The 25,088-nt window shown below is 29.2% G+C and overlaps 1 protein-coding gene across 5 annotated transcripts in view; it reads right to left on the bottom strand.

The window, feature by feature from the left end:
- The window catches only part of LOC119611756 (palmitoyltransferase ZDHHC8B), a 107,198-nt gene that overhangs the window by 30,527 nt on the left and 51,583 nt on the right, over positions 1-25,088 (bottom strand). The gene's annotated exons all lie outside the window — the stretch shown is intronic.

Here is a 25,088-nt window from a genome sequence, read left to right as displayed (position 1 = left end):
CATTTTATTTTTTCAATATTATTTCTTCGTTTTATCTTCCTTTACTGCGTTACATTGTTATTTTTTCAGGTCATTAGAGTGCATTTTTACAAAGGTTTTTATTGGATTTTATAAATCGAAATGGTGGCCGTCAATGGGAAAAACAATTGAATTAACAATGTTATAACTTTATAAAAATGGAAAGATATAAAGTGTGTACTTGACTGGCTTAGGAGGTATTATTAAAAGACTTTGCATTTGTTAAGAGAAAAGTCTTGTTAATTTAATATGTTTAATGGAATAAAGTTGAAATAAGAGACAGTCAAATGGGGTAAGTGAGATAACTTCTGAGAGTGTAATATAATTCCACAAACTTAATTTCATATAGAAAATTGGATTTACCAAGCAAAAGATTTGATTTGTTTGTCCCTACCAATCCCAATTGTCCATGAAAAATGGTGCAAAGTTTTATTCGTAATTTTTTATTAAATTGTTATGGGAGGTGCCTAGCCCCCGATTTGTAGCCCGCCTTTTTTCTCCTAATGTGTATATGGATGTGAAAGTTGTTCTTGTAATATTTTAGAATTCTAGTTATATAGATTACTAGCTATACCCAGTGTGCTTTGCTACACTAAAAGCAAAAAAAAAAACCACTTACACATGGGAGAAGCAACGCAAATTATTCCAAGTTCGCCAACTTTTCCGAACGCTAATAAGGATTTTAATGTAAGCTATGGAAAATGTAAATAATATTGTATTGTATTTAATTCATATAGGAGGGGCCAATCCCCCCATTGAAAGTCTGCCCATTTTTCTCTAAATGTTCACATGAATGTCAAAGTTCTTTATGTAAAATTTGAAGATTCTAGCTTCTACAGCATCTAAGATATACAATTTTTTCTATATAATTCATATGGGGGTTCCAAGCCACCCCCTGATGAAAGTCCGGTTTTTCCCCAAAAATGTTCAGATGAATATGAAAGTCCTTTTTCCAAAATTTTACAAATCTTAGATAAAATATTTTGTTGTATTTAATTCATATGGGAGGTGCCACTCCCCTCATTAGTAGTCCGCCAATTTATTACCCAAAATATTTACATGGATGCTAAAGTTCTTCGTGCAAAATTTGAAGCTTTTAACTCTAATAGTTTCCAAGATAAACGAATTTGTGTATTTAATTAATATGGGAGGTGCCACACCCACTGCTGCTAGTCCGCCCACTTTTTATCCTAACTAATCATATTGAGACTTACGTGGCTCCGACCAAATTTGAGGGCTCTAACTGTTACATTTTTCGAGATATACTGATTTAATATTTTCTTAATATGGAAGGTGCCACGCCCACTATAGTTATTCCGCCCATTTTGTCCAAAAATATTCTTATGAATGTCAAAGCCGTCCGTGCAAAATTTGAGGACTCTAATTGTACCTGGTACCAAGATATATGACTTTTAATAGTTATTTAATAAGTAGGCGTGGCACCTCGCCTACTTGAAATTTTTAAAATAAAAAGTAGCCTATAGTTTCTTCCAGATATAGAGCAATGTACTGTTAAAATTTCAAGAAAATCGGTCCAGCCGTTTAGCCGTCTGTAGACTTCAGACAAACAAATAAACACACATTCATTTTTATATATATATATATATATATATATATATATATATATATATATATATATATATATATATATATATATATATATATATATATATATATATATATATATATATATATATTTTTTTTTTTTTTTTTTTTCATTTTACTTATTATTTATTGAATCTTTCTTACATAGAAATTTACAATAAGTATTGAAATCTTAACCTAAACTATAACTAACGTCGTTATTGCCACTGCAATTTCAACAAAAGTTCTCGATAATTTGATTATCTGGCAAAATCCAATGTTTCCGTTCTTCTCAGTCGTCTATGACCCTCAAATGACAGCAACTCCCTGGCAAGGGGATTTGGGTGATCCATTAGTTTCGACAGGTAGGTTAAACAAGAGAGTTTGATCTCCTCGCGTATTATGGGGACATTGAGATCCCTATGAATATTACTATTGCGAATGTACCACGGGGCACCTGTTATTGACCTTAACAGTGCTGACTGCTTTCTTTGTAATTTTTCAACATTAGATGAGGAGGCTGTTCCCCACAGTTGAATGCCGTATAGCCATATCGGTTTTATAACTGTTTTGTACAAAAGCACTTTGTACTCCAAGTCTAGAGCAGACCGTGGTCCAATTAGCCAGTACAATTGAGCTGACTTTAATTTTATTTGTGTAACCTTGGCTTCAATGTGGTGAGTCCATGTTAAGCGGCGATCAAGGTGGATACCAAGATATCTCACATGGCTTTGTTCAGGAATTTTTATATTGTTTATCTGCACGGGAGGACAATTTTCCCTTCTTAAAGTAAATGTAACGTGAGTACATTTTGTAGCATTGACTTTTATTTTCCATTTGTCCAGCCATTTTTCCAATTCGCCGATGTGAAACTGGAGTTGTTCAGAAGCTATTGAAGGGTTTGCATGCATGCTTACAAAAGCGGTATCATCCGCAAATGTAGATGTGTGAGTCAGTGCGCTCGTTGGCATATCTGCAGTATATAAAATATATAGGAGCGGACCTAGAATACTCCCCTGGGGTACTCCAGCAGATATTTTTCGACGTGAAGAGATCACATCTTTAGATCTGATTTGAAAAGATCTTTCATATATGTAATTTTTAAGCAGTTTGTGAACATTCGCAGGTAGTAATGTGATAATTTTGTGTATTAGTCCATCGTGCCAGACTTTATCAAAAGCTTGAGAAATATCTATGAATAATGCAGAGCAATATTGCTTGCTCTCGAAGGCCTTCCGAATAAGAGTTGTTATTCGATGTACCTGTTCGATAGTGCTGTGCTTTCTTCTGAAACCAAACTGATGGCCAGGAATAATGCGATTATCGTTAAAGTGTACTAAAAGGCTTTCAAGCAATAACTTTTCAAAAAGTTTTGAGAATAAAGACAACAGGCTAATGGGACGGTATGATGTCACTTGAGTGACATCTTTCCCCGGTTTTGGTATCATAACAATCTCGGATACTTTCCATGAGTTAGGGAAGTATCCAATACGTAGCATCGAGTTAAAGATGAACAAAATAATTCTCAGTGCTGAATTGGGCAGGTTACTTATCATCGTGGTAGTAATTTTATCTATACCAGGTGATTTTCCTGCCTTTATATACCTGCCATATATATATATATATATATGGCAGGTGTGGTACCCTATTGAAAGTACGCCCATTTTTGACTTAAATATTCATTAAAAATTGAGGTCTCTAAGTGTTATATTTTCTCAGATATCCTAATTAAAAATTTTCATTATATGGGAGTTACCACGCTTACTGAACCTAGAGCAACCATTTTGTCCCCAAATTGTCATATGGATGTCATAGTAGTCCACAAAAGAATTTTAAGTGTTCCCATTGCTAGGATATGCCATTTTTAATACTCATTTTGTATGTGGGTGTGACTTCTCCCCTACTTAAATTTTCGAGTAGACTAGAGCTCCAAAATAGACTTTAAAGAATCGGCTCATATATAAGATTTGTATTCCATTTTAGGTCAGATATTAGATAGTAAGAAGATCAAATGTCGATTCAAAAAGCCGAGACACTTGAAAGATTCTTTTGACACTTGAAATATGTGTGTAGTTCAGGTTTTTTTCGAAACCGAAAGCAATTAGTTTTGATAAAAGTGTAACATGTCACAATCTTCCACCATTTTTCTGATAGGAAGGCTAGTAGGTCTCCCGTAGAACGACAGCAACGAAAGCCATACTGGCGATCGTTAAGTAAATTTTTGGACTGTAAATACTTGACAAGATGCTAATTTACTTTCCACAATTTTCTCCGAAAAAATCGAGGTCTCTAAGTGATATATTTTCTTAGATATTCTATTACAAAACATCTTTTATATGGGAGTCACTGTAGGGCACCCATTTTGTCCCCAAATGGTTATATGCATGTCATAGCGTTTAAAATTTGTTGGTATGTGTTCTTAAATAAACATTCTTAAACTTTCATATTCTATTCATCTTTTTAAATACTCCATAACATTTCACCTTAGAAACTAAAACAAATTAAACTAAGTACCCAAAAATCAGTTACAACTATAATTAACGAAAAACCAAATAAAGTTGTTGTACATATTATACTAATTGACATAAAGTTCATAAAAGTGTTAACAAAAAAAAAGTGAGAAGAAGAATTGTAGTACGTACAAGGTGGTTTACAATAAAAACGGAACTTTTAAACTTCATTTTCGAAACTAAAACAAGAATTTTTGAAATAAAAAGAAAAAACATTTCTTTTAACCCTTCATTGTCAATGACACACATGTCAGTTTGTTGTTGATATTTTTTTTCTGTTCTTCTACTTTTCATTTTATTATTATTATTTTTTTGTTGCTTATTTTCGTTTAAATTAGTTGTTGTTGTTGTGTTGATGTCGGCTGCCAATGTGTGTTTGACATAACAGAATGTTAAAGAATTATTTCTTGTTCAGTGATTTTTGACTTTTACTCAAGACAGAGAAAAAGGTATTTAGTCAGAGAAGTGGAAAATATTGTATTGAAGGTCATAAGTGTTGAAAGTACAAGTAATAAGAATATTGTATTATATACAACAACACTAGCTCTATGTATTCTCTCATCAACTGGGGGAAAATATAATGAAAGTGAATGACAAGATTTTTGTCATTTGAATGGTGTACTCGTGCAATGAAATTTATAATGAATAGCTTTCTTAATTTATATAAGTCATACTTAATTAAATCGGAATCTATACTTTATTTTTATTTTATAAACAAATTTATTAACCTGGCATAAAGTAATAAACATTAGTCACTGACTATGACTAATTAAAAGGCGTTATCACAACAATTGGATCTTTGCTACGGAAAGACCCGAATCATAATTGACCAACGAGGAAGGGAAGATGGCTCAGCTGCAGTTGAACTGCTACAATAATAACAACTTATTAAAAACCATTCAGTATATTTTTGTAGATATTCTGTTTTCAAAAAGAAAGCGGTTTCTCTATAACCAGAATATTTGCCTATATTCTATAGGACAATATCAAGCTTTAGTGCGATGGAAAGAAAACGACTAGATATGGAAAGAAAAAGAAGTGACATTAGTACTAAAGTATAAAGGGACGTGGCCTGTAGGTAAGGGCGCTAGTTCCTATAATAGGTAGGCGCTAGGCTCTCATTTGTTAGAGTGGTTAATGTTAATATTAAAATAGATTTTTAAAGCTACTGATATTAATACGAGACTTATAGGCTTTAGAGTGATATCGGTTGAAGGCCTTTTGTGGGGTCTCAAGTGAGTTATATAACAGTCTAACAGACTGTTTGGTATTGAAAATAAGCAAACTCGGTCCACAACGTAAAAAGTTATCAGTAAAAATTTGAGACAACCTCGATACCACCAAAGGTAATTCAGATACCACAAAAGATAATTCGATAGATTTTTTCACACATTAGTTTTTTCGCCCAGGGATGTATTCTGTTTAAAATTAGAGCAATCGATCCAAAATTTTCCATAGCACCCATATAAAGCTACACTCAGAAAAGTTTTACATTTACTGATTGTAGTTTATTCAAAAAGTTTTCGTTAAAGTTAAAAATTAATGAAAAATCAGTTATTTTATGGACAAAAATCTTGTTTAACCTTTTTGGTATGTTGTTCAAAAAACAACCTACAGAAAAAACGTTTTTTTCTGTATAGTTAATATTATGAGTTATTTTTTAGTTTATAAAAAATATTTTCGGTAAAAATATTTGTTTAATTGTAAAAAGTTTTAAATGCCAAAAAAAAATAAATTAAAAAAACAAAATAAATAAAATACAATTTGATATATTGTAAAAATATTTATATAATTTAGACCATCAATAGTGATAAATTAGTGTATCGTTTCTTGTAGTTCCGCCAATTTATGTGAACTTTATAATTACATGCAGTCTAAAACGACCGAAAAAGGTAAGATACATACATACATACTTTCTACATTGATTATGTTTTTTAGTTTATTTTTTTCTCATATAAAGGAAGAAAGTATCGTCGGCCAAGAACTTGAGATTTTATTTAGAGAATAATATTAAGTCCCAGAATATAGTGATTAACTCGTAAGTTCACACTTATAACACATTTGACTAGATCCATTTTATAAAATAGTTATTTTTTATCTTAGGCAATTCCCTCTCTTTGTTGAAATAATAAAACGTTTAACGGCCGAGAACTTGTTGATAAAAGGAAGGTATGATTTTTATCTTATTCTTACGCCAATTTCATTGTCTCACGATTTTCTGAACAAATAATATGCAAAATATAAAAACTTGTAATTATTGTTGTTTTACAGGTAATATTCACCTCTTAATAATGTCCAAATGCTTTGTTTGCAAAACTTTTTTTAGTTCTTATAGAGAATTTTTTAGTCATTTTAAGTTTCATTACATATCTGACTCCAGTAATTTTATGTGCTTAGAATGTAATAAAGTGTTTCCTCAATTGATTCATATAGGAAGCATTTAAAACGATTTCATTTTCATAAGGATCTATTTAATACTGAAGGTAATACTTTGCCATCATCATTTTGTGCCAATAAAGTAGGAAACTTAAATATTGATTCGGAGAATAAGGCAGATATTGAAGAAGTAAGAGGAAAGGTCGAAAAAAATTATTTGAATCAACTTAAAGACTCTGCACTAAAATTTGTTTTATCTCTTTTTTCAAAAAACAATATCAATAGAAAAGATGCTTTTGATATAATAGGTTTTGTGAAAAAATTCGTAATTGATGAAATTGTTACCATAATAAAAACAAATATATTAGAATTTATTGATGTTAAAAATCAGATTACTTTACTAGACTTATTATTTAACATATTTAATATGTTTAGGGATACCAATACTGAATTTAAATTACAAAACTCTTTAAAATCTTTTAATTTATTATTGCCTGTAGATGAAACCATATATTCAAGTGAAATTCAACCACACCACAGTAATGGTGAAATTTGTCTCAGCAACATAACAAAAAAGGGAATAGTATTTCCAATTGATTTTTATATAGAGCAGTTTTTCAAGAATAATAATTTAATCAAACAAAATTTAAAAACAATTGAGAAATTACTTGCTGAAGATAAATTAAACAATTTCGTACAGGGTGACATATGGCGAAAAAAGTTAAAAAAAATTCCCTAAAGATCAAAAAGTTATTCCATATTTTCAATTTAAATTATAATATAAAATGTATCAACTTTTGGTTATTTATACAAAAAATTTTATTTCAAATTGATTTTAAAAATGATGTTGTAGGAAATAATTTTAAAGCAATAAGTGCATTTTTTAAAGCACATAACAACTTTTAAATTAAATGAAATGTATGAATATAATTCTAAGAAATTTTAATTGACTAAAGATATGTAGTATGTACATATTTACGCTATTACCATTATAATTTAAATTTTCAATTTAGTATTAATCATTTCTTAATAACATTATTTTAACTTATATGTATCTTTAACTTATATGTAAAAATCTTCAATAAAAATAACTGAAAAAAATCTTCAGTAACAATAACTGAAAAAACAGTAGATTTTAATAATTTTGTAGGTAAAAAATGGTCAGTAAAAATAACTGAAAAAACAGTAATTTCTAATGTTTTTGTAGGTAAAAAATTGTCAGTAAAAATTACTGAAAAAACAGTTGTTTTAAATATTTTTGTAGGTAAAATTTTGTCAGTTAAAATTACTGAAAAAACATTATTTTCTACTGTTTCGTACTTTATTTTTTGTTAGTTAAAATAAATGAAAAAATCATTCATTTTTACGTAATTTGCTAGTTAAAAAAACAACATTAAAAAACAATTAAAAAACTCCTTTGTTTTAAATGAAAAGTTTGTAGTCCGTTTTTTAAATAAAATTTCAATTGTTTATAATGAATTTTTAGTTGAATTTACCTACATAATATTTTGAGTGTACATATTCACGGAAATATTTGATTAGGACCAGCACTCAAGGTTTTTAAAACTAGGTTATGGGAGTGAGGATAGAGGGAGTAGTGTTTGTTGACATTCAATTTATACTTATTTACATTGCAGGTGACAGAAAAGACTCCTGGGGGGAAGTTTGTTCCACATACGGACAGTACTAAAGAATGAATTCTCCCCTGCCAATCGACCACATATTTTCGATATGTTCTTGATAAAAGACTTGTGTTACACAAAATAAGAGGGGTTTCGGGATCAAGTTCCCTAATTTCATAAGAACACATTTCATTCTATTATCGATAGAACAGTGAAACAAACCCACATTGCGACGGTGCTCCAATGAGTAAATAGAGTCCTGTACGCGTTCGAGTAGCCTCAAAATAGACTTCGAAACACCTACCCACACATGTTCGTTTTATTCCATTTAGGTCGGATATTAGATAGTAAGAAGATCAGATGGAGTGCAGTATGTCTTACACGGATTTAAAAAAACCGAGACACTTGAATGCTTCTTTCGACACTTGAAATATGTGTGTAGTCCATCGAACAGAGAAGTTTTTAGCGACACTGAAAGCAATTAGTTTTGATAAAAGTTTACCATGCCACACTCTATCGGAGATATCTGGAGCCACCACTTTACTGTTGCCGAAATGGCAAATAGAATTGCACTTAGTTTGGTAAAAGTGTATCACATGCCACACTCTATCGTAGATATCTAGAGCCACCACTTTACTGTTGCCGAAATAGTGAATAGAATTGAACCATTTTTCCGATAGGAAGGCTAGTAGGTCTCCCGTAGGACGACCGCTACAAATGTCATACTGGCGATCGTTAATTAAATTTTTGGACTCTAAATACTTGACAAGATGCTAATTTACCATACTTTCCATAATTTTGGAAAGTGCAGAACAAATTGCAATTGGGCGATAACTTTCACTGTTGTTAGCCTCTGCTTTTTTGGATATTGGCGTTCGATTAACAATCTGAAAATCTGGCCAAGGAGACTTATTGATATTGAGATTCGCTAAAACCCTTTTAACTGCACGAGTTTGGAAGAATATGTTTGGCATAGTTACTGATACTCTTTACAATTTTTGACAGTGGTTGCTTTCCAGTAAGCAAGAGTTACTTGCGAATAATTCAGCTAAAAGGTTAGCATTATCTGTGAATGATTGACCACTTTTTATAAGAGTCGAAATTGACGAACTAGCATTATGCTTTAGTCTTTTAACGAATGCCCCTGGGGCATTTTTCACATCTTAGTACTTTCGCACACGAAGATCTGGCCTTTTTTGTTGTTACGTCAAATTCTGAATACTTGGTCTATGGATCTGATTGCAATTTTGCACTTCTGGTTAAACCAAGACTTTTGACTTTTGACGGTTTTTTTTCATCGGAATGAAACTTTTCATTCCCGGCATTGACATTATTGTCTAGGAAACAAATTTCCCAATAAAAATTGTTGAGCTTAGCCCAACAAGCCTTTTCGTATACGAAGGTTTTGTTTAAGTATAAATCACTCTGTGAAATGTTTTCCCAGATCGGATCATAGCATCCATAGTTTCCATCTAAGGTCCACTTCAGAAAATCACTTAAACGCACATATCTCATTATCAACTAAAGATAGTAGGATAAAATGTGTCTAGTGTATGTTTTGTTTATATATAAAATCAAAATCTTAAAGAATCTATTCCTCTAACAACTCTGCCTGATAATATTGCTTGGCTATATGAAGAAGAAAAAATTGTGAATAATTTTCACTACCAACAAACTTGAAACTTTTTATTTTTCCTTCAAAATAAAACAGAAACAATTTTATGAAAACTAGTATAATGCTATTTTCGTTGTATTTTTTGGAAATACATAGTAGTAGTTTTTTGATAAATGTTATTTTGTTCTACATAAATTTCTATTGTTTAACTTTTTTTTGCAATATATACTACTTTTAACATTTTTAACACTATAAACTTTTTTTAATTGCTTAAAAAAATTAGGTTACAATTAAATGTCGAAAGTGGATGGATAAGTTTAGATGGGTGTTGGTGTTGTTGATGAGTAAAATAATTTTCTTTGGAATTGATAATTAAAACTATTTAATGGAATAAAGTAGGTATAACATATACTATGTACAATGTACATAGTTGTGTTTTTAGGAAAGGTAATTTAATTTACATATTTTGATAATAGTTTTGGGAGAATTTTGAAAAAATAGGACTGAATTTAAGCCTGGGCAGAGAGTGTATACGTGTATACGTGTGCAGAAACAAAAGAGCTCACAATAAAGCTATTTTCCGATATCTGATCCAGAGGTATTGGTGGTTATGCTAAGATTTGAACTGTGTTATTATACTTACAAACAGGAATATATATTTAATAAAGGTATACGTACCTAGAAAAGAGAAAAATAAAATCAATTAATATTTGGAAAAATCTTGAAGAAATCTCAAAATCTTAAACAATATCATCTTAATAGAATATGGAAAATCTTATTTAGATAAAAAATAACATATTTTATATAAAAAATATCAAAAATAATTTTTTGACAGTGAATACACCTTCAATATCCTTAATACAAACAAGTAATTAATAAACACTTTGACACCCACTTAATATAAACACATCGTAAATCTCTCAAATAACAACCTGGCAATTCCTGCTCTCCTGCTCCAGGCAACAAATTATCCAAATATGTATGTACAACATCAACATACGTTGCTATGGCGTTAAATTATTAGCTCGATAGAGTGCAAAACATAAGTTAACATTAAAAGCCAATATCAACATATTGTGGTTAAACAAAAATTTTACGAAATGTGTAGTAAAAATTAATAATAACAAATAACATATTTTCAACATAGATAAAATCCATCAGATATGCATATGAATTTATACTCTACACATGTTTGTATTTGTTTACATAGATTGAGAGTAAACATTATAAAATTCAAATAAATTATATTTTATGTTCGACTTTATTCGTGCAAAATATCTAAAAAGCGAAATTACATATTTTCATTTTCAAATATTTTTGTTAAAAAAATCAAACAAGTAGCAAATCATCATATAATCAAACTATAATGCACTATGGGTTCAAAGTTTTAATTTTCCGAATAAAATTTTTAATTTCTTTAATCATCATACAAAAATGATCTTAACTGAAAGAATAACTACCGGTTAGGATAAGGGGTCAAAATAATTCTAAACCCTCCGGGTTATTGTCAACAGATCAGGAAACACTGAGTAGGAATTCTATGATGGTTAAGTCTTCCCACTTCCTACATTGGTCTTACTATAGATTTATCTACAGTGTTGACTAGTCCTGGCTAGACTAGTCTTGATCAGTGTAAAGTCTTGGCTATAGATCAGTCTATGGTCTTGAATATATGTACTTCAGTCTATATTCAGTCTATATATTTTGGGAACCAGTTCTTTAAATTTAGCATACTAGATCAGCCTATAGTCTTGACTATAGATCAGTCTATAGTCTTGACTATAGATCAGTCTATAGTCTTGACTATAGATCAGTCTATAGTCTTGACTATAGATCAGTCTATAGTCTTGACTATAGATCAGTCTATAGTCTTGACTATAGATCAGTCTATAGTCTTGACTATAGATCAGTCTATAGTCTTGACTATAGATCAGTCTATAGTCTTGACTATAGATCAGTCTATAGTCTTGACTATAGATCAGTCTATAGTCTTGACTATAGATCAGTATATAGTCTTGACTATAGATCAGTCTATAGTCTTAACTATAGATCAGTCTATAGTCTTGACTACAGATCAGTCTATAGTCTCGACTATAGATCAGTCTATAGTCTCGACTATAGATCAGTCTATAGTCTTGACTATAGATCAGTCTATAGTCTTGACTATAGATCAGTCTATAGTCTTGACTATAGATCAGTCTATAGTCTTGACCATAAATCAGTATATAGTCCTAACTATAGATCAGTATATAGTCTTAACTATAGATCAGTCTATAGTCTTAACTATAGATCAGTCTATAGTCTTGACTATAAATCAGTATATAGTCTTAACTATAGATCAGTCTATAGTCTTGACTATAGATCAGTCTATAGTCTTAACTATAGATCAGTTTATAGTCTTGACTATAGATCAGTCTATAGTCTTAACTACATATATGTGTATATCAATCTATAGTCCTAAGTATAGATCAGTCTACAGACTCGACTATAGATCAGTCCATAGTCTTAAATATATCTACATCAGTCTATTTCGTCTATATATTGTGGTAAACAGTTCTTTAAATTTAACATACTCTTTTACAAGAACCACAGTGTACACATTATAAACAAAAACAAACTATGCAGCAGAACAAATTAAACAACCCGACAGACATATGTACATACAACCACCAACAGTGATGAAAATCTAATCATTGTGATGTGGCAAAAGAATCAGTTGTTAACTAAGTACTTTTTTGGTTTGACAAGTGTAAAAGAACAACGTTAAATCGCCAAGAACAATAACGGTGTCGTGCCAAACACAATGACTCAATTCTTTTGTTCAAATACTCTATCATCTAGAGTTAAAAGGATAAAGTTTAAATTTGTTCTACAGCCATACATGGTTCTCCTTCTCCTTGTTCTTTTTTCACTTTTCTGCTAGAACATCTTCAATTCAAATGCCAAAAATTCAATTACAGGTAACATGTGTGTAACTCAAAAGTTCATTTATTATACATAGAAAACAACAACAAAAACACACATATGGTAAGAATGAAGGTGACTTTAGAATAGTAAGAGCCAAGAAGGATATAGAAACGAAAAATTGAAATAAAAACAAAAACTCACATTTGAACATGAAAAGAAAAATGAAAGTCAGAGTTGTCTTCGTTGAGAATTTGAAATTTGTATGAAAATAAACAGGAGCAACAGCAATGTTAGCAAGTAAAATAACGTAAAGTAATATTGTGAAGTGAATCAAATTTCTTTTTACTTGACTGCATATACAGCAATACAACAACAACAAAAACATTATTTTAAACAAAAGTGTATAACAAACTTTTGTTAGCAAAGAACAACAATATTTCAAAATCACACATAAACTTTATGTTTTTAGTTACATTTCGGGTTTTAATAGATTTTATGACAAGGATGTTAAATAAAAGGTACTTAGTAGGATTTGAATTTATCGAAAATTTTCTATAAAAAGAAAATTTCTGGAAAATTTTCTATAAAGGAAAATTTCTGGAAAATTTTCTATAAAGGAAAATTTCTGGAAAATTTTCTATAAAAATAAAATTTCTGGAAAATTTTCTATAAAAATAAAATTTCTGGAAAATTTTCTATAAAAAGAAAATTTCTGGAAAATTTTCTATAAAAAGAAAATTTCTGAAAAATTTTCTATAAAAATAAAATTTTTGGAAAATTCTCTACAAAAGAAAAATTCTGGAAAATTTTCTATAAAAAGAAAAATTCTGGAAAATTTTCTAATAAAAAGAAAATTTCTGGAAAATTTTCTATAAAAAGAAAATTTCTGGAAAATTTTCTATAAAAGGAAGATTTTTGGAAAATTTTCTATAAAAAGAAAATTTCTGGAAAATTTTCTATAAAAAGAAAATTTCTGGAAAATTTTCTATAAAAAGAAAATTTCTGGAAAATTATCTATAAAAAGAAAATTTCTGGAAAATTATCTATAAAAAGAAAATTTCTGGAAAATTTTCTATAAAAAGAAAATTTCTGGAAAATTTTCTATAAAAAGAAAATTTCTGGAAAATTATCTATAAAAAGAAAATTTCTGGAAAATTATCTATAAAAAGAAAATTTATGGAAAATTTTCTATAAAAAGAAAATTTCTGGAAAATTATCTATAAAAAGAAAATTTCTGGAAAATTATCTATAAAAAGAAAATTTCTGGAAAATTTTCTATAAAAAGAAAATTTCTGGAAAATTTTCTATAAAAAGAAAATTTCTGGAAAATTTTCTATAAAAAGAAAATTTCTGGAAAATTTTCTATAAAAATAAAATTTTTGAAAATTCTCTATAAAAAGAAAAATTCTGGAAAATTTTCTATAAAAAGAAAATTTCTGGAAAATTTTCTATAAAAAGAAATTTTCTGGAAAAAATTCTATAAAAAGAAAATTTCTGGAAAATTATCTATAAAAAGAAAATTTCTGGAAAATTATCTATAAAAAGAAAATTTCTGGAAAATTATCTATAAAAAGAAAATTTATGGAAAATTTTCTATAAAAAGAAAATTTCTGGAAATTTTTCTATAAAAGGAAAATTTCTGGAAATTTTTCTATAAAAAAAATTTTCTAGAAAAATTTCTATAAAAGGAAAATTTATGGAATATTTTATATAAAAAGAAAATTTATGGACAATTTGCTATAAAAAGAAATAAATAACTTTATTGAACATTTTCTCTGAAGAGTAAATTTTTCAATAAAAAGGAATTTATAGAAAATTTTCTATAAGAAGAAAATTAATCGAAAATTTTCTAGAATAATAAAAAATATTACGAAACAAATACATAATTTTATTTATTAGACATTTATAAACATTAGGGTGATCGACTCGATTTTTCAACCGGTTTTAAAACCGGTTTTTTCTGCTTTACCAGTGTCGGTTTTTTCTTAATGTTGATTTTTCGAATATCGAATAACCCGGTTTTTTCACTTTTTAAAACCCGGTTTCGAATTCTTTTATTTGCTTTGTGTTCAAAGATTATTTAAATGAAATTTTTAAGTAAATAATAATACAGCCCGTCTAAATTTTAAAAATATTCGAGTCGAGGAACTAGAGTATATTTTTCTACAGCTCTTTTGGTTAAACTTTTTTGATTTTCCTAATTAATTAAAAATTATTTGTAAAATGCATAACTGTTTGATAAAATTTACCAATCTTAAGATTATATTCCAATTACAATAATTAATTTACGGCTGAAATTTTATGGATGTGTTGGAATGCCTATGCAAATCTCCTAAACAGGGCTTTTAAAATAAGCTAGGATTACATGTTTAACAGAAGTGTCCCACTTTTTTCCTAATTTTTTAATATTAAAGAAATAATGTAAATCAGACGACTAGATCTAAAGTTATAATCTTTTAAACTGTTAAAAATCATTTCGGGCCATGTTTTATTAATCAAATTTAAACATAAATATTAAGTTTTTCAAATTAAAATATATTTTTTTTAATTGTAATGAAAAACCGGTTAACCGGTTTTTTCTGAATTTGAAAAATATCAACCGGTTTTTTTTAAATGTCAACTATTCGAACTATTCGAAAACCGGTTTTTGGAAAATGTCGAATAATCGATCACCCTAATAAACATATGCTTCAAATACCCAATTTACAGTTGCGATGACCTTATAAAATCCATAAACTGTTTTAATTGAAACACACATTCAACATTTTAATAGCTAATAAATTTCCTTCACCATCGATAAATATTTCTTTCACAATTAAAGAAAAAACCTAATTTGTGAAAACAAAAGGTTTTCGTTGTAACGAAAAGTAATCTAATTTTTTTTATATAATTTAATATTTAATAGATAAATCATGTAAAAGTGTGACCAAATTTATCACTAGATTTATAAACACAAATATACATACATGTGAATACTATATAGACAATATTAATTTAAAACGATTGTACAAATGTGTCCTCAAACAACAAAAGTTTGTGTGTGAACAGTATATCAAATAATTACAAGTACACTTTGCAAAATATATAAAAAGCTAAGACAAATATTTGTCATGACTTCATAATTATTTCATCGACTGTATGCGTAGTTTATTCATATATGAGTGGGATATTCATGCATTTTGGTCTTTAAATTTTTTTTGTTATATTTTTTCCTTCGTTTGATACACATGGCACATGGATGGATGACTAATGCGTGTTGTGGTTGAGTTTTTCTTTCATTCTACAATACAAGTTGAAAAATATTCTATATATTTACGCTCGCATTAAGAATTGTTGTAGTATTTTTTTAATTTGGTTGAACAAAAAAAAAATACAAAAACAAATTAAATGAAGTCAAATAAAAACAACAAACCAACCAACCATCCAACTATATTGAAATAAATACAAATCTATGGCAAACAGAAAAAAAAACGCAATCTAAAAAAAGATTTTCAATAAAAACAACGTCATCAACAGTACACTACAAACAGCGACAATTTAACACAAACGTGGCTACAAATGCAGCGACAACGTCAAAGACGATATTATTATTTCACTTAACAGCAGCTTTATCAGCAAATTCTGTCAACCAACCAGACCACTGTGCTAGTATGTAGTGGTATATCATTTAATAGTCGTAGCAAATGTGCATGACTCCTATGTGACATATATTTTTTATTTTTATTCTACAAATATATAAACTTAATAATTCATTTAAATACATTAGTATTATAATTATTTATTTGTTATTTAGTTTAAGTGTCGACGCCATTTACGTTTTTGACTAAAACAGACATGGAAAATATAGTACTTAAGTATTTTTTTAGTCTATATCTATAGTCTAGTCTATAGTCTAGTCTATAGTCTAGTCTATTAGTCTAGTCTATAGTCTAGTCTATAGGTCTAGTCTATAGGTCTAGTCTAGTTAGTGCTAAGTCTAGTCTAGCTCGTCTATAGTCTAGGTCTATAGTCTAGTCTTCTAGTCTAGTCTATCGTCTAGTCTATAGTCTAGTCTATAGTCTAGTCTATAGTCTAGTCTATTAGTCTAGTCTATAGTCTAGTTATAGTCTAGTCTATAGTCTAGGTCTTATTCTAGTCTAGTCTATAGTTAGGTCTATAGTCTAGTCTATCGTCTAGTCTATAGTCTAGTCTATAGTCTAGTCTATTAGTCTAGTCTATAGTCTAGTCTATAGGTTAGTCTATAGTCTAGTCTATAGTCTAGGTCTATAGTCTAGTCTATAGTCTATTAGTCTATAGTCTAGGTCTATAGTCTTAGTCTATAGTCTAGTCTATAGTCTAGTCTATAGTCTAGTCTATAGTCTAGTCTATAGGTCTAAGCTCTATAGTCTAGTCTATAGTCTAGCTATAGTCTAGTCTTAGTCTAGTCTATAGTCTAGTCTATAGTCTAGTCTATAGTCTAGTCTATAGTCTAGTCTATAGTCTAGTCTATAGTCTAGTCTATAGTCTAGTCTATAGTCTAGTCTATAGTCTAGTCTATAGTCTAGTCTATAGTCTAGTCTATAGTCTAGTCTATAGTCTAGTCTATAGTCTAGTCTATAGTCTAGTCTATAGTCTAGTCTATAGTCTAGTCTATAGTCTAGTCTATAGTCTAGTCTATAGTCTAGTCTATAGTCTAGTCTATAGTCTAGTCTATAGTCTAGTCTATAGTCTAGTCTATAGTCTAGTCTATAGTCTAGTCTATAGTCTAGTCTATAGTCTAGTCTATAGTCTAGTCTATAGTCTAGTCTATAGTCTAGTCTATAGTCTAGTCTATAGTCTAGTCTATAGTCTAGTCTATAGTCTAGTCTATAGTCTAGTCTATAGTCTAGTCTATAGTCTAGTCTATAGTCTAGTCTATAGTCTAGTCTATAGTCTAGTCTATAGTCTATAGTCTAGTCTAGTCTAGTCTATAGTCTAGTCTATAGTCTAGTCTATAGTAGTCTACAGTCTACTATAGACTAGTCTAGTGGAAATTTAGTTATAAGTTAGCACTATTTCAAAATTTCTATTATCCATGCCTGGTTTCAAATAAAAAAATACAAAATGGATAATTTTTCATGTTTTTGTTTTTTTTGTTCATATATTGAGGCTTAAGTTTTTAATATAGAACAAATTATGAACCTGTCGAGTGGGTGCATTAGTTTTTGTTGCTAATGCTGTTATTGTAGTAGTAATTATCAATTTATTATTTATTTATAATTAAAAAAGGAAACGAAACTATTTATATTATTAATATTTTAATACTCATACATTAACATATTGTGTGTATGTATGTTATACTAGGAATTACAAGTTGTTAAGATTGCTGATAATTTGTTATATTAAGTTCAGGGAAAAAGTCAATTCTTTATAAACGTAAATAAACATATTTTGATATACGTTTTCTGATATAAAAAATCAAAAAAATTATAAATTGTTATACCAATGATAAGTTTTGGCTAAAAAGGTATGTTTAAGTTTTTTCTGATACACGAGATATTACACTTTTATCAAAATTAATTATTTTTGATAGTGCGTTCTGCCCTTGCATATTCCTAAATCACCAAAGCTTGCCATGTCAGTTTACACGATGACTCCTCGCATGTGATTATTGATCATTGAACGGATTAGATCTTACATCCTTGATTTCATAGTGTCCACCTATCTCATAGTGTTGTGGAGGTCAGGTCAAACCGAACAAGTATTTAAATAAAGAAGACAACGTGCGAGTTGGTACCTCTTCTAAATTTGAAAGATGAAACATAAAAAAACACCTTTTAGATCCTACAATATGAAGGGAATTGGACAGGACAATTTCGAGATTGAACAAGAGAGCATGAATTTGGTCTATAGTCTTGTCAACATTGAAGTCTATAGCAGGATGCACTACTCTATGTAGTCTAAAGTGTAGAACACTGATTATGTTTCTCTGTTCTATTGCATTGAATCTATAATAAATCCATTCAAAGTCAGTTGGTCGATTTAATACCGTGTAGCAATAATCTAACACGTGCGCTTGGTGGACCCTTTATTTGACAACTATTAACAGCTGTGAGGAACATTTCATAAAGGTCCACTGAAACATTCAGAACCCTTAGCGGATAATGAGAATTATATTTGTATGACATCAGGTGTTAGATTGTTATCAACAGTAATTAATGTTTTGCGTTATTTTGTATTTTTCTTAAATATAAACACATGTTATTTAATATGAAGGTAGGTTTGAAATTTGTACGTATTTATAATTATATACTCTAGTTTACATACCCTAAACCATTCGGAAATGTGGAGGGTACATTATTTTAATATTCAAATGTGTAAATTCAAAGCAATTGATCTGGCTGATATAGAAAATACTATTTCAATCTATTTTCAGTCTTGATTTATTATTAGACTAGAAAAATATAATTTGTGTAGACATTCTGACATACATTTGTATCACAAGTACACTTATAATGAACATACATACATATGAACATCTGTATGTATGTGGTATCATAGATTTTGTGGTTTAAACATCTAATTACATTCGATACAAAGTTAATTAAATATACTTGTTCTAGTTAGAACTTATATGCATGTAACAATGTATGTTTTGCTTAGACCATGCAGTTCTTGTTAAATTCTTTAATATAATCCAAATATGACTCGACATGGAACACATTAATGTAAAGGGCAAATACTACTTTTTACTAAAATGAAGATAATGAATGACCTTTCTTACGTCACGTTTCCAACAGGCGAACTTATCACACAGTGACATTACCAAACAATGACGTTGTTCTCTTTGTCAATTACACAATTACTGCCTTTAACACTGCAGGGCAACTTGAGTTTAAAAGTAGATTTTAAAATCAAAATTATCCATCCGTCTGTCCTTATTTATTTAACTGCAGGAAATACGCTAAAGCGTAACTAAACAAAATTAAAAAATTCTTATCTGATGCAAAGGAAAATATCTATAAAAATGGGGGAAATTTTCTTAACAAAAATTGAATTATATTTTAATTAAAGATATTGTTAAAAAACTTTAAGAACAAAATTTATTCCATAATAATATTAGTTTATCAAACAAAATCTCATTTATTTCAACATAATTGACAAGAAAAATTATTTTCTTATTTTGAACGAAACAAACGATTTTAGATGCTGCTTAAATTTGGCTGTCATTCATATATGATATTTTAAGAAAACCAATTTAAGGATTTAGCATGTTGTTTCTTTTTTGGTCCTTTTTTCTTCATAATAGAGGTTTTTGAACTTAAATGTTTATTAAGTCTGAAAACGTGCAACTTTCACCAACAATAATATTATGTTCTTTGAAATGCGTAGATGAAAAACCTTTATTAATATTTCACTGAACTTGCAAGAACAACCTTGACCATTGTTATATGAAAATTTAGTAAAATATACCAGTAGTTTCGTAATTGGTCAAGGTATTCGTTCTTTGAGTTAGTCTAGTTTAGTCTATAGACTAGTCTATAGTCTTGTCTATAGTCTATAGTCTAGTCTATAGTCTAGTCTATAGTCCAGTCTATAGTCTAGTCTATAGTCTGTCTAGTCTATAGTCTGTCTAGTCTATAGTCTGTCTAGTCTATAGTCTGTCTAGTCTATAGTCTGTCTAGTCTATAGTCTGTCTAGTCCATAGTCTGTCTAGTTTATAGTCTGTCTAGTCTATAGTCTGTCTAAGTCTATAGTCTGTCTAGTCTATAGTCTGTCTAGTCTATAGTCTGTCTAGTCTATATTCTGTCTAGTCTATAGTCTGTCTAGTCTAAAGTCTGTCTAGTCTATAGTCTGTCTAGTCTATAGACTGTCTAGTCTATAGTCTGTCTAGTCTATAGTCTGTCTAGTCTATAGTCTGTCCAGTCTATAGTCTGTCTAGTCTAAAGTCTGTCTAGTCTAGTCTGTCTAGTCTATAGTCTGTCTAGTCTATAGTCTGTCTAGTCTATAGTCTGTCTAGTCTATAGTCTGTCTAGTCTATAGTCTGTCTAGTCTATAGTCTGTCTAGTCTATAGTCTGTCTAGTCTATAGTCTGTCTAGTCTATAGTCTGTCTAGTCTATAGTCTGTCTAGTCTATAGTCTGTCTAGTCTATAGTCTGTCTAGTCTATAGTCTGTCTAGTCTATAGTCTGTCTAGTCTATAGTCTGTCTAGTCTATAGTCTGTCTAGTCTATAGTCTGTCTAGTCTATAGTCTGTCTAGTCTATAGTCTGTCTAGTCTATAGTCTGTCTAGTCTATAGTCTGTCTAGTCTATAGTCTGTCTAGTCTATAGTCTGTCTAGTCTATAGTCTGTCTAGTCTATAGTCTGTCTAGTCTATAGTCTGTCTAGTCTATAGTCTGTCTAGTCTATAGTCTGTCTAGTCTATAGTCTGTCTAGTCTATAGTCTGTCTAGTCTAAAGTCTGTCTAGTCTAAAGTCTGTCTAGTCTATAGTCTGTCTAGTCTATAGTCTAGTCTATAGTCTAGTCTATAGTCTAGTCTATAGTCTAGTCTATAGTCTAGTCTATAGTCTAGTCTATAGTCTAGTCTATAGTCTAGTCTATAGTCTAGTCTATAGTCTAGTCTATAGTCTAGTCTATAGTCTAGTCTATAGTCTAGTCTATAGTCTAGTCTATAGTCTAGTCTATAGTCTAGTCTATAGTCTAGTCTATAGTCTATCTATAGTCTAGTCTATAGTCTAGTCTATAGTCTAGTCTATAGTCTAGTCTATAGTCTAGTCTATAGTCTAGTCTATAGTCTAGTCTATAGTCTAGTCTATAGTCTAGTCTATAGTCTAGTCTAAAGTCTAGTCTATAGTTTAGTCTATAGTCTAGTCTATAGTCTAGTCTATAGTCTAGTCTATAGTCTAGTCTATAGTCTAGTCTATAGTCTAGTCTATAGTCTAGTCTATAGTCTAGTCTATAGTCTAGTCTATAGTCTAGTCTATAGTCTAGTCTATAGTCTAGTCTATAGTCTAGTCTATAGTCTAGTCTATAGTCTAGTCTATAGTCTAGTCTATAGTCTAGTCTATAGTCTAGTCTATAGTCTAGTCTATAGTCTAGTCTATAGTCTAGTCTATAGTCTAGTCTATAGTCTAGTCTATAGTCTAATCTATAGTCTAGTCTATAGTCTAGTCTATAATCTAGTCTATAGTCTAGTCTATAGTCTAGTCTATAGTCTGGTCTATAGTCTAGTCTATAGTCTAGTCTGTAGTCTAGTCTATAGTCTAGTCTATAGTCTAGTCTATAGTCTGGTCTATAGTCTAGTCTATAGTCTAGTCTGTAGTCTAGTCTATAGTCGTTACGTGTATATTGTTATTGCCAAAATGAAAAGATGTGAAAAAATAAAAAACAATATCATTTCTATCCTCGTTTGTGTAAGTAATTATTAAAAAAAACACACACAGCAATGTTAAGCCGAGAAAATATAATTATAAAAATAAATAAATAAACAGCTAAATGAGATAAACAAGCAAAAAAATTAATAAAAATCATAATTATATAACTATCTAGACTGGATGGATGGGTGTGAAATGTTGGAAATCCTTTTTAATGTTATATTTTTAATAATAAAATCTTGTCATAAATAGGAATAATATTAATTGTTTATGCTACAATTTAATACAAATATAAATTACTATGAATGTCATTAAGGGAAGCTAAATATTAATAGTTTCAAATAGTCTTTTTCTAAAGATTTTACTTTTCAATTCATTTGTAATATGTTATTTAAAACTTATGTTCGCCTAAAATCGATTTATTTGACATAAATAAATATCTGTAAAATTTATCAAAAGACTTAAATCTCAATGACCAAGAGAACAAAAAACAAATACTTAAGTAATAAATAATTTTATTTAATAAATATCTTTAATATTTTCTACTAAATAAATTTACAAAAATATTTGTTACATTTGAAAACTTTTGACATGAACATATGTTTACATTATATATTAATATTATACATATTTATTTGTTATATATTTATTTCAAATAAACAGTGTATGTATGTATGCATGTCCCTTATACATATTTACATTTAATTTCAATACATTTCTTTTTAACTCTTTTAAATATGAATAAGAAAAATTTTATTATAATTCCATAATGCGATTTACATTAGAATTTCTTTGCAAAAAATACAATTTTTATTTTTGTATTTCTTGCTAAAAACACACAATATTAAAACCACAAATCTAAATAAATTTTGTAAATCATAGAAATATTTTTATGTTTATTTAATTGTTAAATTTTCTATTCGTTATGTGTAAACACATGAGTGCAAAATATATAGGCCATATTTTATAGAATTAAAATTAAAGTGGAGTAGAGCAGAGCAGCAGACAACAAAATACTACTGACTGCTTAAGCGTGCAAAAAGATATGGATAATGTAGACTTTTTTAATACAGTTTCTTAAACAATAATAAGAGATGATAAATAAGAAGGGAATGATTACAAGAGGAAATTTAACATAACCGGGAAGGGAAGAACAAAAGACACCTATAGTTTTGGTTATAATGATGCCGTAATGACCCCAAATCTGTAGTTTCAGTCTCCTATATTTAGAGAGATTGTCTGGTGTTATTTGGTTTCATGAGTTTAGTTTTGATAGAGCTCAAATCCATAATATGTCGATTCAAGAGGACCTTATGTTTACATGTGGCGTAATTCTTGTGAAATTCAATCCAGCTTAGACAAAGGCTGACATGTAAACACGTTGGAAACTGTTACCACCTGACTGATTTTATCTTGGAAACTCTTCTTAAGAACATATTATCATTAAAAAGGATATGTTTGGGTAGAATATATGAATATTGTGATGATCAATGCTATACGAAAGTCTGGTAGAAAACTTCTAATGATGCTGCGATCGATTTCAAAAGTTCGAGGATCAACAATAGCTTTCAAAAGTAATTGTATTTCCTTTCATTAAGACGCTGTTGTTAACATCACGATCTATTTTAGTTCTGTTCTAGTTCTGTTCTAGTTCTGTTCTAGTTCTGTTCTAGTTCTGTTCTAGTTCTGTTCTAGTTCTGTTCTAGTTCTGTTCTAGTTCTGTTCTAGTTCTGTTCTAGTTCTGTTCTAGTTCTGTTCTAGTTCTGTTCTAGTTCTGTTCTAGTTCTGTTCTAGTTCTGTTCTAGTTCTGTTCTAGTTCTGTTCTAGTTCTGTTCTAGTTCTGTTCTAGTTCTGTTCTAGTTCTGTTCTAGTTCTGTTCTAGTTCTGTTCTAGTTCTGCTCTAGTTCTGTTCTAGTTCTGTTCTAGTTCTGTTCTAGTTCTGTTCTAGTTCTGTTCTAGTTCTGTTCTAGTTCTGTTCTAGTTCTGTTCTAGTTCTGTTCTAGTTCTGTTCTAGTTCTGTTGTAGTTCTGTTGTAGTTCTGTTCTAGTTCTGTTCTAGTTCTGTTGTAGTTCTGTTCTAGTTCTGTTCTAGTTCTGTTCTAGTTCTGTTCTAGTTCTGTTCTAGTTGTGTTCTAGTTGTGTTCTAGTTGTGTTCTAGTTCTGTTCTAGTTCTGTTCTAGTTCTGTTCTAGTTCTGTTCTAGTTCTGTTCTAGTTCTGTTCTAGTTCTGTTCTAATTTTGTTCTAATTTTGTTCTAATTCTGTTCTAATTCTGTTCTAATTTTGCTTTTTTTTTTTCTTGTTTTATTAAATTTATATTCTAGTTTTATTCTAAGTCTGTTCTGACTTAATTCTAGTTCACTTATTATTCATTTTTTTAACAGTTTCCTAATATTTTCCTTTTTCCAGCAAAACAAGATTTATTTTAAAAGTTTAAGCGCAAAAAGAACCCTTATACTATATAAGTAGTGCATAGTTTTGTGGCAAAATTCTTCTTCTGTCTGTTGCACTCTAAACTTCTCTACACACACTATATATGTAAATATGTATGTATCCCGATATAAGGATAGAGAAATATGTATTCAGAATATAATTTAATAATGTTGTTTTCAATTGAAGCCACAGTAAAACGTGTGCTTAAGTTTGTGGTTGAAATTTTAATGATAACAAAATTATGAAAAAATATATGTATATAGTATTTGTATTTTATATTTCCAAAATATGTATAATCTTAAGTAGAAAACCACACATACAATTAAAGGAATATTTGTGAGATTTTGATGTAATTATTAAAGAAAGATGTATATGGTTTTTAGATTTCAATGCAGTAACTGCTAGATAATAATATTATATAAAGCCTAATGATTCAATTAAGAGAACAAAGTGCATGTTTTGTAGAAAATAAGGATAAAGGATTGAGAATAAATATTTAAAGTATAGGGTTTCATGTGTTACATAAAAAGTAAATGTGTGTATATTTAAATAATTTTAAAGTCAGTTAAATGTGATGATTTTAAAGTCTTCAAAATTATCAATATTTTATATTTCATGATTTAGTATTTTTTCCTAAAAGTATGCAGCAATCTCTTCTTATAAAAATGTGCTAAAAGTATGCAGCAGATTTTTT

The sequence above is a fragment of the Lucilia sericata genome, unplaced genomic scaffold (genome assembly GCF_015586225.1).
Source record: "Lucilia sericata isolate MDLA Ls3-8-SP2 unplaced genomic scaffold, ASM1558622v1 Contig001526F_arrow, whole genome shotgun sequence".
Lineage (NCBI taxonomy): Eukaryota > Metazoa > Arthropoda > Insecta > Diptera > Calliphoridae > Lucilia > Lucilia sericata.
Note: the sequence above shows the minus strand (reverse complement) of the source record. Positions and strands in the feature narration are given on the sequence as shown.